This window comes from Bidens hawaiensis, unplaced genomic scaffold, assembly GCF_021521415.1.
Source record: "Bidens hawaiensis isolate Kalapana, Puna unplaced genomic scaffold, B.hawaiensis_p1.1 tig00046258_1, whole genome shotgun sequence".
In the NCBI taxonomy this organism is placed as follows: domain Eukaryota; kingdom Viridiplantae; phylum Streptophyta; class Magnoliopsida; order Asterales; family Asteraceae; genus Bidens; species Bidens hawaiensis.
In genome coordinates this window covers 90,138-105,954 of record NW_027505979.1, presented here as the reverse complement: position 1 = coordinate 105,954, position 15,817 = coordinate 90,138, and the positions used below count along the sequence as shown (strand labels likewise).

Sequence of the window (15,817 nt, the reverse complement as noted above, 5' to 3'; positions counted from 1 at the left end):
TGTTTGTAATTGGTCTTTTAGTCCATTGACATGTGAGTGATGGTTAAGCCTTGGATTCAGAGGTCTCAAAATCCTGACTCGGGGGGGGGGGGGTTATATTGGCGAGTTTCCTTCTTAATGGTGTTATTTAGTGTGGATTGTTGACATCCGTCTCAGGATACGTGTATGTGTGTATATCCATATGTGTATGCGTGCATATACGTCTATGTGTGTTCAATTGACATTCTAGTCTAATAGCATGAGGGTGATGGTTAAGACCTTGGATCCTTGAGATTTCGGGTTCTAAATCTTACTCAAGGGGTTTTCCCATATTGGTGTGATGTTATTGGTGAGTCAGGCCTAGAGTATCAAAATCAGTATGGACATGGTCCCGATCTCATCCCTTATGTATAAAGTATCATATATGCCATTATAAAGTAATTAAAATATCATATATGTCCTTACAAAATAGCTAAAGTATCATGTATACTAGGGATGAGATTTTTTTCCTGAATACTCGTACTCGTACGTGTTCAATACTCGTACATGTCTATTGGGTAGGGGTATGGGTACCCAAATTTACTGATTATAGGTACGGGTACAAGTATGGGTATTACGGGTACCGCTACCCTTTAGAATATGTAGGGGATTTTATTAGGTTTCCAATATTTTTGACTTAACTTTTAAGCGGGATTTTCAAAACATAATATATATTAGTTGAATAAGTTCATTTTCAATCTATATGTGTATATTCATATATTATGTATTCGTATATTTTTATTTAATGTATGTGTAATTGTGTGTATCATTAAATAACATGTATTAACTTTCTCTCTTGTTATTCTATAAAAATTGGTGAAACAATAAACAAAGAAGAGGAAAAGGGAATGGATTTTACATTATGGTTGATTTGTTTCATTTTTAGTTTTGGTTACGGTATTACGATTCTGGTTGTGGTATTATAGATAATTGATTGACTATACCGTACCGTTACCAAGTCAAGTGGAGATTTATAAAATAAGAATAAAGGGGTACCAAAGCGAGTATTGTACCCAAAGTACCTGTACCGGTACTCGTACCATATAATTCGGGTACGGGTATAGATATCAAGATTTACTGATTTTAAGTACAGGTACTTTCGAGTACATGTACGAGTATCTGAAGTACAGGTACTTTAGAATATGTAGGGGATTTTACCTCCACCACTGTCTCCTGGTCGCCCCATTCGCCGTCGCATCTCCCTCGGCGTTACCGGTTTGTATCTGATTTTTGTTTAAATTATGAACACATAGTCCAGATTCGATCGGAAACGTTGTGGGTTAGGTTATTTGTTTTTCGTTTCTATTATGATTGCAGATGAAGATTGGAAAAACCGGGTGTTTGCTCAAAGGTAGAAGAAGTTCGATGCTAGATCCACAATTTTCCATAGGAATTTTGTAACCCTTTATCTCGATTTTTGAGTTTTATTGTGATGTATTTGGATATTTTTTTAATGTATGTTATTTTGTGATTATATGTGGATTCAGGATGTTGTTTCGATTCTGTTTTCGCCAAACAAACGTCAGCTCGTAGCTGCATAGGTAAGTATTTACTTTTTTTTAATGATTTTTAGTTTCTGTTTGTTGTATATGTTTATGTAACTATTGATCTGTTTGGTGAGGATCTGTGAAAGATGATGGGATCGATTATTGAATTGAATGAATAATTTGTTACTAATTTTAATTTATTGGACTTGAAATTGGTGGTTTTCATTAGCCGAATGTTCATGTAAGTCTGCATTTAATAGTTTTCCATTAATTTTTGGTTCAATTACTTTAGTGTTTATGCTTGATTAAAGAAATTGTTAAGCTGTTTGAGGTTTTATTGTTTATGCTTAAAAGCTTTTTTTTTTGGGTTATTTGTGTTCAGGACTTCAGGCGTTTTGGAAACTAACCCGAATACTGACTTGTTTATATGTAGGCTATTCGGGTTTCAGGTGGAATGGATTGTGTTTAACGGGTCTGGAGTTAACTAGTCGAGTTGCATACTACACTTAGTACAGAAGGGTATGTTTTACATCTGTTTTAAGTTCTTAAAGTATAAACTTCATGGAAAATGATTCTTCACAACTGATGCAATTATGCATATATTTGAATTTTTTACAGGAGAGTGGATATGAGTTTAGAGAGGTAAAGATGAAATTTGGTAGCAAGAAAGGTTGTGGGTGCTGTGATTCAAAAAGTAACCTCATACCGTCTCTTTCAATTTTGTAAGTATTTCGTTGCATTTGCTAGTTTACATTTTAGGTTATACTTTTTAGTTTTCCATTGCCAAATGATTTTTTTATTGCATTTCTAATATGTATTTATTGTTCATGTGTATGCATATGTGCATTTATTTTGTTGGTTATTATTACAAACATGACTAGTCTGACTTGAAATGTGATGTATGTATACATAATATGTATATTTGGACGTATAGATTTGTTTAAGTATATATGCATATTAATGTAAATGTTATGAACATGACCAGTTAATCTAACATGTTTTTTAATCTTTAATATAGGATGCAATGTAAGGCGACCTTACCCATATGCAAAGTGAAGCGGGTGATTTGCCACTTGATGAGATCGGATTTCTTATACGTTCACTCGGTCTACACTGGTTGGGAACGCGATATTCGGCGAAAGGTGAAAATTCAACCACCAATGTGGCATGCGTACCAAGTACAAATACCATTACTATGAAACAACTAAGAACAATGACACAATTGCGCGCCGAGATTGATGAAACTAAGTGAATAATGGTAGGCCGAGTCAAGATGATGAAGATGCCGATATGGATGAAGATATAGTGAGTTAGTTATAATATTTTGACGGTTTGTATGACAATTAATTAGACTATTTAGTTTAACGTTTTGTAATTTGACAGTTTATGGTTTTATTTGTTAAAAAATTTAGAAAATTTTCAGCTTTACAATAAGGTTTTAATTGGTTAAAAATCTGGAAAAATTAGAAATTAAAAAAAAACTGAAAAATTATAACATCTATACCGACCACATGTCGTCGTTAAATGTATTTTTGAAAAAACGCAATGCCGACCATTTATCGTCAGTAACAATTTTTTATTTTACATTTATTTTTTAAAAAGGGAAAAAGTTGTGACAAAACTTTTTGCGACCACTTGTGGTCGGGAAAGGTGTACCTATACCGACCACAAATATGACTTATTGCGACCGTTTTCTGCTGGCCACCCTATACCGACCACATGTGGTCGGTAAAACCTGTTCCGACCACATGTGGTCGGTAAAGGCGGTCTGATCAGAGCAATTTTCTTGTAGTAATTTGTGTAGATTTAGAAGATGTTTTAGAGGGTGTTCAATTTATTAGAACAATTATATATAATGATTCTAGAAATGATAAATTCGTACGTGATCTAACTTTTATGTTGATGAAACAAAAATAACACCACGAATTCTAAAATACACAATACATAAATAAGTTTAGAATAAAGTTATGTCACGAACATTTATATTTTATGATATATGGGTCAGGATATAACAATGAATTACCTATATAAGTTAGAATTTGAAGCCATGTTGAAATTACCTAAAGTATATATTTATAGTATATATAAAATTGAAGGCATGTTAAAGGTTACCTAAAGAATATATTTAACTAGTATATCCCTAAATCTAATTCAACTTGCAAGTTGACGTAAACATCCTAAAATTATATTCAACTATTTTATATTTGTATTTCCATTCATGTAACATCTCATGAATTATTTAACATAACTAAAAAAGTGAGGTTAACTACAAAATAATGAATTAAGTAGTGCACTCTATGTTATTGATATACTTCTCATGTTCGCATGGCGAATATCATGTTGGAGTGGAGGTCTTTCTGAAAGCAACATATGTATCCGTTTGCATACAAGTATTGTCTGTCTACATCCTACCCTTTTCAGTCCAGAACTTACCAATAGTTTTGCTAAGTGTAAGATTTTACCGGTTATAGTTGCTATATGATTATATTAATTTTAACGATGACATATGGGATTGAGACTTTATTGTAAGTAGTGTTGGTAACTGATACATAAAAGTGCATATGCTTAATTTAGAATAAGAAAAAGTATAGTTTAACCAAACCTTAGGGGTAAATTCTGTAACTAAACATAGTAGCATACCATTATCATATGTATGATCCGTTTCTGGTGATCATATTAGCAACCAAACTTTTTAGATTTGTAAATAGAGAATATGGAAGCCAATAACCGGGAAATCGAATCCTTGTTTCCAGCGAAAAAGCGTGTTAGAAATCCCTTCGTTCCGATCGGTATTGATCTCTATTCAAACCTTAAATGTAATTGTACGTAAATATTTGACATGCAAATCGACGAATTTTATGTGCGTTATTGGTTGTTAATTTACTTTGTTCGTTTGCTTAATAAATGAACGAACATGAACAAAAACTTTTGGTCGTTTCGTTTTCATGAATGTTTGATAATGTGTTTGTTTATATTTGTACAATAAAAGTTTTTAATACTTTTTATTGACTTTTCTAATATTATCACATAGATTTATATACATAAGCAAAGTTATTTACTATAAAACATAACTATATATGAGCTTTATGTAATTAATTCACATGTAAATTTAACTTTGAATATGAATGTTATTAAAAACCGCAAACACGTACTTGGTAGGCGGACAAACCCATTGACACTGACCGTTCCCGGTCAGTCAAATCAAATAAAACAATGTGCGTGCTCATTTGTTATCAAGAACCGTTCACGAACAAGTTCATTTCCTTAATGAATGAACACGAACAAGAAATTATGTTCGGTCAGTAGTTCGTGAACAGTTCTCTTGTCCAATAAGCTTAACGGACTAACATAAACAAGGCTTTGTTTGGTTTGGTTTATTTACAACCCTAATTTCCATAATTTATTCTTCCTTGACGATAATTTATTTTTTTTTCAAATATAAAGTGTATCAATTATAAAGAATATCGTTGCGTATCGATTAGATTGGTTGTGTGTTCCAGGTGCATTGATCACAGCAGGGGTGCCGACTGCGGGTTTAATAAGTTTTAAGAAAGGGAACTCGGAGTTGGGTCAGACGTTGATGCGAGCACGAGTAGTAACTCAAGGTGCAACAGTTGCACTCATGGTTGGTACTGCAATCTATTATGGGGAGAAGTTTTAATGAATAGAATGAGTAATGAGTACCCAAGGACATTTTTTAAAACATGGTGGTTTGAGTATTGAAAATGAATTGTTCAAATAAAATCACATTGAATGTGTTATAAAACATTATTTGGTAGTATTCACAACTTGTGAGGAATAAGGGTAAGCATGGTGTATGATCAACACGGTCAATTTTGGTTCATGTGAAAACCTAATTAACCTAAACAGCTAGAGTAAGTACAATATCGTATTCACGAGCAATAATGGTTAGTGTTAAAGGATTAGTTTGATTGTGAAAAGTAAAACATAAGACACATGACTACTTTTAAAATTATGTTTAATCATTTAATTATAAAACTTATGATTTCACTAGTGTGTGTGACAAATTATATTGACATAATCCGGGTACCTTTCACATTAACAAAATATATATTGTGGTAATCAATCACATAAGCCATAATACAATACAATAGAGTTTCTACATAATAGACCGTAGAGGTGCACAAACTTGTTCGGTCTAGTCAACAAAAACTCGAAACCAGTTCGAACCGAACCCTAAATTAGTTTGAGTTGACACCGTTTCAGTTTGGTCAAAAAAATGAAAAACCGGTTTATGATCAGTTTCGTTTCGGGTTAAAATCAATTTGGTTAAAGCAGTTTGGAACCGGTTTCAATGAAAAGAATTACAAACCGGTCTGAAACTTACGGTTTCTACCGATTTCACACCGGTTCGTATAATATCGGTTCCAAACAGGTTCGGTAAACCAGTTTCAGTGTGCCCCTCATATATCAGCCCACAAAATAATATTATTTGTGACATGCAAACCCAACGTTGGTTTCCAATTTCTTTTAATGGGCCTCCTAACACAAATTAAATTAGTTGATCACAATTATCTATTTTCACTTTTCAGCCCATTTACAAATTAATAAATTGTGCTTGAGTTTACAAAAACTCATACTCAAAGGTTATCACTTATCACAACTTATTTCTATTGTTTGTCTCATCACTTGTCTACGCATTGTGATCGTTGTCAACAGCACCTCCGCTGCGTTCAATACCACCACTGTTGACTCTGTCTCCATCACCATGGTTGACGCCTCCGCCACCACCACTACCACCCTCAGCAATAGTTTATTTTGGGTCGTACTAAATTATTGCTTTTATGAAACTGTCTGTTTTGACAAGATTTCGTTTTATTCAAAGCTCGTATTAATTAAAACACGTTTCTAGACTTGAATTGAAACCATAATAAACCAAATCATGTTCAACCAAATATAATTCAACTTCACTATTATTTTAACAAAGTTTTTTTTAAGTCTACATGTGACGGGTTTTTAACCATCCCCAGTTATTTGACACTCCAGATCCGACTCTAAACCCCCGAAGACATAAACCCCAACAACAGAGTAAACCAACCCTCCCTCTCCTGACACAGTCATCGAGGCTCAAACTGACAACCTCTCTACCAGCTTAAGTCAAATCTTGATTTCTTCCCTATTCTCACATTTATTAAACTTCATTGACTTTTCAATACTTGTCACTAATAACTATCACATTAAATTGCCATCAATTCATGAATCCTAAACAACTTATATTTCACAACTTAATATTATCACAGACAAAGGCATCTGCAATAAAGCAACTTTACTTCCAACTGCACATTTAAACCTCTCCGTCACTCTTTACCACAGTTCGTTACACTCTGCACCTCATTAATGAGCTCATTCAATGTCCGCCACGACGAACCACCATCCGCCATCGCTGCCTTCGCAGCCGCACCCACCTCCCTAACCCGTTTCCTCGCCTCTTTCCCCTTTTCGCCCTCCATTAACTCCTTAATCGTTTTCTTCAACCCGTCCGCTTTCACAAACCCTTTAACCGAACCATCACACGTCTCAACCCGCAACCCGATCTTAATCTCCTCAACCACCATTCTCGCATTCAACGGTTGGTCAGCCATCATCGGCCACGCTAATATTGGCACCTCCGCGCATATACTCTCCAAAACCGAGTTCCATCCACAATGACTAATAAACCCATTCACACTCTTATGCTTCAAAATCTCTATCTGATTCACCCATTCTCTTACTATCATCCCGCGGTCCCCAACCCGCTTTCCCAGCTCGGATATAATATAATCCGCTTCGCATTTTCGTATCACCCACACGAAATTCACTTCGGATTCCTCCAAACCCGCAGATATAGCTTCCATTTGTGGTCCCGAAATCTCGGCCTGTGAACCGAATGCCACGTATAAAACCGAGCTTCCTTTAGCTTGCTTTTCGTCTAGCCACTCTATCACTTTACTTTTTGATTCTGTTACAGATTCTACTGTAACAGATTTTGTTGTAAAAGATTCTGTTTTTACAACAGAATCTCTAACAGAATCAAACTCTGCCAAACAGAGTGGTCCCACACACCAGGGTTTCGGTTTAGTTTCACGGTTTAAATAATCTAAAAACAGTGACTCCATTTCATGAAAACTGTTCATTATTATCCCATAACTATTCTCCGAGGCGATAAACGACTCCGTAACGAAGTCAAAGTGGGGACCCGAGGGGTCCCGCGTATTAAAAGGCTCATCATAGTCATTCCTGGTGACTTTGATCCACGGGAACCCGGGTACAGTGATTAACTCATCATCTGACTCGGGTCCCGCCAGTACCCTGTTTACTCCCACATTATAACTCACCGCATTTGCGTACCCACTCATCCCATAAAAAGTAACCCGAGGGATCCCGAACTTATTTGCGGACGCAAGGGTCCAGCTCAAAAACCCGTCCGACACGATACATGTCACGTTTGATAAGTCATTTAATTTTTGTTCAAAGTGAGGTTGCATTAGTTTTGTTGCGACCGCGAATTGTGGAAAGAGCGATATAGACGGGAGCGTATCGGTGCTCTCTACGCCTAGCGGTATGTTTTTGATACCGCTAGGGAATGGGAGGGTAATAATGGATATGGTACGTTCGGGTGCGGTTTTAAGGAAGTGGGAAATGAATGGTTGGTTAGCTTTGGTGGTGAATATAGTGACCGAAACCGCACGGTTTACTAGTAGACGGGCTAGGTGGAGTAAGGGGATGGTGTGGCCTTTGGACATGAATGGGAATAGTACGAAGTGAGGGTGGTGTGTTGCGTTAACTGGAAGTGTTGAAGCCATTTTTTTTTTGTGTTGTGTAACGTTGTGTTTGCTAAGTATATATATATTATCAGAAAGTCGGTTTAAAAAAGTACACATGTGTGGTTGCCTATGTTCTGGTCATGAGTGGAACATGTCACAGGTAGTTAGGAACAATTGATGTTTGAAATATTTTACAAGCTAAAGTATTATAATATTCGGTCATTTGTATCATCAGGATTGTTTATAATATTTTATAAGCTAAAGTATAAGGTCTCTGTCTCTTTTTAAAGGTCTCTGTCTCTTTTTAAGTGTCATGATTTAAAAGCACAAATTTTAAGTTATATTGAATGATTAGTTTTTTATGTTTACCAAATGATAAAAATACTCTTGAAAATTGGATTCATCAATATTGTTTATTAATGCTAGTTGTGTGTGTTTTAAGGGTAAACTTGAAAATTTGCTAATAAATTTTGAAAGTGGACATAACGGGACAAACAAAAAAGGAAATATAGACACTTTTAATGGGACGAATGGAGTATAATATTCGGTTCTTTGTATCATCAATATTGTTTGTTTTGTCATTGAGGCTCATTTAGGAAATAGAAACTCATGGATTTGTTTTTTGTTTTATGATGAAGAATTTCTAGGATGTCGCCAATCCTGATATTATCTAGTACTATTTTCATATGAGCGCGCTAAACTGTCGAGTTTTCATATATTCCACAGCCAACTAAGCTCAAAAATCAAAACACGTTATGCACCAAGAATTTCCCGTGTCTATGACTTATATGAAATTTACCTAAGGTGTTAATCGGTGATAATCTTCTCTATGTTACAAAAAGTATGTTACACAGAAATATAATAAAAGGATGTAATAAAACTTCTTTTATCACAACAGATTTCAACTTTATACGCAATAAAATTTTATCATTGATTTCAATTAATTTTATGTTTGGCACGGTAGCTAGATTTCAATATGCACTATATACATTCTCACATGCCAAGTGAAAATATATTGTGCCAAGTCAAAATCTGTTTCACCGGTACAGTAAGGTGTGCCGTACGAAAACACTTCGGTGGCTGAAACAATTCAAAGTGGTAGGCCTATAATTTTGTTAAAGTTACTGAAGAAACACTAAGTGACCCCGGCAGATTACGGATAATCTGGGGGTTAAGTAGATGTTTCCCACGAGGGTTAGGTCTGGCAAAGATGGTTGTTCTTCTGATGACCTGCAAAACAGACACCGTGAGCTCGTCACTGAAAAGGGGGGGGGGGGGTTCCTCCTTGTGACCACCCTCCGGCGTGAGAATCAGACTAGATTGCTCTGAATATAAGTGTATATTAAGAGAAATAGCTAGAGCAGATATGTGAATACGAGATAATCCTACCGTTCCAAGGTGTTGGAATATTTATAGCCGAAGGTAGGTTTCCAAGCAGGTACAGCCAGCTGTATACTATTCCTTCTCTACCAACTGTGGGCTACGCACGTGCCATGCTGGTGGTACAGTAAGGTGTGCCGTACGAAAACACTTCGGTGGCTGAAACAATTCAAAGTGGTAAGCCTATAATTTTGCTAAAGTTACTAATCAATTTTTGTTATTTCCCTTTTAATTATTTTAATTATAAATTTTATTTCAAAATTTAAAATCGAAAATAATATACCTAACGATCTGCTTGGATGTCTTTTATGGTGGCCACGGGGTTCTTATTTTTAGGGTATGTTTGGCATGAAGCTTTTAGGAGCTACAAGCTTCAAGCTTTTAAGAAAAAGCTCATACTCAATTAAAAGCTCTGTTTGGTTCAAGGAGCTTGAAGCTTTTATGTCAGGAGAAAAAGCTTAAAGCTTCTACTAGTAGCGTTTAGAAAGATAATAAAAGACTTGAGCTAAATTAGGAGCCCACTAATCCACTACTAGACATAGAAATAACTGCATATTAACTAAACAAATAGAAATAATTAAGGGTGCGTGCAAACGTGGGTGAGATGCACACAACACACCGGAATTCGATGGCTGGTGAATCGAAGAAGAAGATGGGGAGAGTTGATGAGGGTGGTGTGGGCCGTATATAATACTTTATATTTTTTATTTTAATTTTAAACGTAAATAAGTTTCAAAATCCCTATATTGATAAATAATTTTAAACTTATTTTAAACGTAAATAAGTTTCATATACCATTTTCTACTATTTTTCTACTCTTCTTTCATTAAGTTGATTCCAAATTTCAAGAGATGGTTCTAGCCGAAAAGCCTCTAAATTGAAAGACGTGTCTAGCCAAAATCAACTAATACAACAACCTTCATTTCGATATCCACAATATTACCTGCAATATTCTCATGCACCACATCTATTGTACTCGGTCAATTCACATTACCTACACATGAAGAACCACTATTTGACCGTTTTGCATTACCCAAACTGATCATATCGTAACCCAACCCAAAATAAATAAACACAACTCCCGTTTTATGATGGGGAGGACGAGGAAGAAGACAAACAAGAACTAGATGATAAATGACAATTCAAAACATGAGTGACTTGTAAAAACTGGATAACCTAATCAGAGAATATGCAAAATAATCAATCGGAAATATGTAAAAGTTTTTTATAAAGTTTCCTTTCAAGTAATCTATAGCTACTTAGGGTGGGAGGAATGGTTTAAGGGCCTAGATTTATTCTTATTCTTCTCACAAAACTATTGTTTTTTACGTTAACCTTACCCTATATATATATATATACATATATACATATACATATATATATATGTAAAAATGTTGAACCACACAAGCATATTGCAGTACATTAACTCGCAAAACTTATACGAAAAATAGCTTCTTAAAAGTCATTAAGAGACTACCTCTTAATAATTCATAACCTCTTAATGGTTAATGTGGTGTCAATGTGGTCGCCAGCCTTTTGTATAAACAAACAAATCTACCAAAAATTATACGTTAATTTTTTTTAGAATAATGACTTTTTTTTGTTTAGGCCACAATACTCTATAATTTGAAGAGTCTCGTTTCCTCACTCTGGTCAGATTATGTTGTCGTAACCGAGCTCATGCTGGCTTACAAGCTTGGCTTGAATACCAGTGGCTGCACTTGACAGTCGTTATGCCACCACAAGAGCAGAACTCTCCGGCGTATCACACGGTGGGGCAAAAATCCGGGTAGGCTCGAGATTCGAAGTGACAAACTTGCAAGGCCTAACTTAAATATTTCATTGCCAATATCCACCCAAAGTAACAAAAGTAATAACCAAACTTGTATCTCCGCTAAAAAACCCAAACCTTCCTACCACAACACGTTGGGGGTGGGGGTGTGGTGGTGTGGGTGAGGGGGGGGGGGCAGCTTTTCACAATTAGAAATAATAACTAGATTTTCACCCGGGCAATTGGTAAAACCTCAACGTTGAAACCCGGGTGTTGGCAAAACCCTAGCACTACATCGGTGAATTGACACGAATTCAGTCAGTATCGTTTGCGTTGTTTACAGTATAGACATCATTGGTAAAACATTAGCGTCCAAAAAATATATATTCATCAAATTAACATACAAAAATAAAATATCTAAAACGACATTTTTTTGGTCGGTAAACCTAGGTGGTGCAAGCGTTGTCGGTCCCAAACATTAACTGGACACGAATTCGGTCGGTTTTGGCTACTACGATACCGAAGCTAAAGAAAGGAAAAAATATATATATAAACTGAGTGGACCAATGTGGTGGTGTCGGTCGGTAAACTCGGTCGTTGGTAAAACTGAGCGTTGAGACGTTGAGTCTATGCAATTAGGTTGGTTTTCGTCACATTCGTTATGATTCGGAATTAAAAAAACAAAAGAAAAAAGAAAATTATCATTCAGCAAGCTTCCGTTATGCTCGTTACGGTATCAGAACGGGAAAAAACAAAATGCTTTGGACAAGTAGGTTTCACGTCCGTGATGGTGTAGTGAATTAAAAAAATAAATTCGTCACCGTAAAAAAGTCAGTCTGTATCAAACTACAATACTAAAACTAAAATAAAACAACAACAAAACCCCGCGGCAAACAGAAAAAAACACCATGCTTGTTGCGGCTACGTAACGACGCAAATTCTGTCAATATAGAAGGCGATAACATTAATAAGGGGTGAAACACAACAAATAATAATAACCAACGTTTAGCGGCCGCTAACCGATGTGAATTCGGCCGATATCAACACGAATTTGGTCGGTATCAATTTACGGTACCGAAAGTAAAAAAATTAAAAAAAAATTGACAACAAAACTCGCAGCAGAAGAAAAAAACTTGCGCGTTACGACTACGAACAAGCACAAATTTGATTGGTGTTGGTTACGTTCGTTACGGTTTCAACAAGTTATAAAATAGCAAGAACACACAAAATATAAATAATAATAAAAAATGTAATTCATGTGCAGCTCTAGCTTGTACAATGTACTTTGATGTTTGTAGAAAGCATTCGACACTAATAATCAGAAATAAGTGAGTTATACCTTCACATTAAGCATATGACTGCAAAAGAATACCAAAAAAAATCAAATAAATAATATGTGCAAAAAGGTCCTTACAGGAATTGAACCTGAGCTGAGGTCAAAACCACATTCTACTCCTAACCACTAGAGCAATGCATCATAATATCGTTTGTTTTTCTCTATTATTAAATATAACCTTTTTAACACTATCACGGCAGAATTGTGGCACCGACATTGCAATTTTAATCTATAGTATAGTATAAAATAAAAGATAAATAATAATTAAACCATACTAAATACTCAGCTTCTAGAAAATAGACTTTCAGTCACTTTTAGAAAGTAGTATCTAATTCCACTTGAAAAATTGTTGATAAATAGAATGGGCAAATATAATAAATTAATAATATCAACGATCAAGTTTGGTTTATATGATTTTTCAGAAAAGGAAGGAAGAACGTAGTCGTGTCACTGATATTGATATGCGGTCACAATCTATTCATAGGTGATGTAATTCAAATTCCCTAGCATTAATAGATCAATCTAGCTATATGTTTAGTCAAAGTGTGTGAACTTTTAGTCCAACACGTCTTTTTTCATTTTTTTACATGTTCCATGTTCGTTAATTTGTTCATGATTTTTAGCAAATACTATAAAATATACTTTCTGTTTCTTTTTTATAAAAGCTATTCAACATTTCATCGAATATCGAATACCCTTTTTTATACTTGAATTTAAGGTTTTTTAAGGGAAATAATATGCACACACCACAAGGTACACTTGAATATTCTAGTATAAACATTAAATATTCAAGTGTATATCGTCGGTCGTCCACACATCACAAGGTACACTTGAATATTCTAGTATAATTAAAGGTGTACAATAAATTGGGTCTTTCACAAGTTAAATTTATAAGTTTCACCCTTTTGTTCATTTATTGTTTAAGTTTACCTATTTTCATGCATTGAATTTCTATATATTGTAATCTTATTTAAGAAATAATATAACTAGAAAAACTGCGTTATAGTGATATTGACTTGGTTTGAAGCTCAACAATGAGCTCATTCAAAGTCCGCCATGACGAACCACCGTCTTCCACCGCCTTTACGGCGGCCTCACTAAGCTCCTTCACCTTCTTCCTCATCTCCTTCGCTTTTACACCCTCCATCAACTCCGTCACCTTCTTTTGTAACTCTTCCCATTTAACAAAACCTTTCACACTCGCGTCACAAGTTTCCACCCTCACCCCAATTTTTATTTCGTCCACCACAAACTTTGCGTTTAGCGGTTGCTCTGCACCTAACGGCCATGCCAGAATTGGCACGGCCGCACATACTCTCCAACACAGAGTTCCACCCACAATGACTCATAAAACCCTTCACAATCTCATGCTCTAATATCTCCCTTTGATCCACCCATTCTCGAACCACGATCCCTTTATCCTTCACTCTCTCCTCGAACCCATCATCCAACCCGAAACTATGCTTTTTTCTCACTACCCACAAAAAATTAACTTCCGATTTTTCAAGCCCGAGCTTGATCTCTTTTATTTGCTCCTCAGATATTTCCGCTTGTGACCCTAACGCCACGTATAAAACCGGACTTCCAAGTTGAAGTTTTTTATCGAGCCAAACCATCCATGATGGTTTCTGGCCTGACAAACTTCCATTCTGTCTCAGTCCTTGACCAAGACATAATGGACCAACAGACCATGATTTTGGTCCTAGTTTTGAGTTCCAATACTCCACGTAGGCAGGCTCTAGCTCGTAAAAGCTGTTGGTAAGTATTCCATAGCTATTTGTGGTCGCGAGTACTTGTTCCGTCATCCATTTAGATAAAGGGCTATCAAGGCGGCGGTACTCCTTGTATGCATCTTCAACTTCTTTTCTAGTAACCCTCATCCATGGGAATTCTGGGACACTGGCAACATCAGTATCGGTATATCAGTACCAGTATCGCTATTATTTCCATCAAAGAGGTGTGACTTGAGGGAAGTTACTTGGGGCACAGTAATGGCAAAGTTGCTCATCCCATAGTAAACAAGCCGCGGTATATTAAACACATTTGCGGATTCCAGAGTCCACCCAAAAAACCCGTCCGTGACCATGAACGTGACCGGGGTTTTAAGAGCCCGAATCGCTTGTTCAAAATGTGATTTCATGAATTTTGTGGAAGTGACAAAATTATAAAAATGGGCTAAGGAGGGGAGTTTGTCTACGCTTTCGACGCCTGAAGGGACACCCGGGATGTTGTTAGGGAATGGGAGGGTGACTATTGAGGCAGGTGTGTCGGATAGGGAGGTGGACTCGTATGGGAGGTTGGCGGGAGTGGTGAAGATAGTGACGGTGGCGTTCGGGCGGCGGAGGAGGAGGTGGGCTAGTTGGAGGATTGGAATGGTGTGGCCTTTGGCCATGAATGGGAACAATACTACGTGAAGAGAGTGTGGAGGTGTTGAGGCCATGATTGTTGAAGCAAGAAAAAATTGATACTAGAACAAATATATGAATATACAAAATCCTAGAACAAATATTTTGAAATTTATATTGTGATATTCAAAGTGGCAGAGATATGAGCATATTGTTTTTATAAATGCAAAATATTGACTTGCAATGCTACTATATTTACAATTAATAAAGTAGTCTCACATATATAGAAAATATATAACTTTTTACTTGAAAATGGGTGTGTGAGATTTCTTTTGGAGCTTAGTTTTGCACTTATAATTTTTAGGAAAAGTTATAAAGTGTTTGGTAGTGAAAAGTTAAGTGAGAAAAACAAGATTTTTGGTATCGAAAGTTGCAAAAGTTCCAAAAGTCATAATTTTGTAATTTTTACTAGGGGTGTACACGGACGCGGATGGACGCGGACGAGACCTTGTTCGTGTTCGTCCGTTAAGATTTTGACGGATAAGCGAACGGTTCACCAACACTCTACCGAACGAAAATTCATGTTCGTGTCCGTCCATTAAGAAATTGAGTTTGTCCATGACCGTCCGTGTTCGTCCGTTAATATCGTAAACGGACGTTAACATTCACTAATGGACATTAATGACCAAACGGACACTAATTGACTCTAAGGCCAT

At 36.0% G+C, this 15,817-nt stretch overlaps 1 long non-coding RNA gene and 2 pseudogenes across 1 annotated transcript; 1 reads left to right on the top strand and 2 right to left on the bottom strand.

Moving 5' to 3' along the window:
* Positions 1–1,488: 1,488 nt before the first annotated feature.
* On the top strand, positions 1,489–2,636 carry LOC143616226 (uncharacterized). Its single transcript, XR_013150621.1, has 4 exons — positions 1,489–1,559; positions 1,939–2,024; positions 2,124–2,227; positions 2,524–2,636. It is a non-coding gene; the product is annotated as an uncharacterized LOC143616226 (long non-coding RNA).
* A 4,031-nt stretch (positions 2,637–6,667) lies between these two features.
* LOC143616233 (UDP-glycosyltransferase 90A1 pseudogene) lies at positions 6,668–8,437 on the bottom strand (annotated as a pseudogene).
* Positions 8,438–13,753: 5,316 nt separating this feature from the next.
* On the bottom strand, positions 13,754–15,365 carry LOC143616231 (UDP-glycosyltransferase 90A1 pseudogene; annotated as a pseudogene).
* Positions 15,366–15,817: the final 452 nt, after the last annotated feature.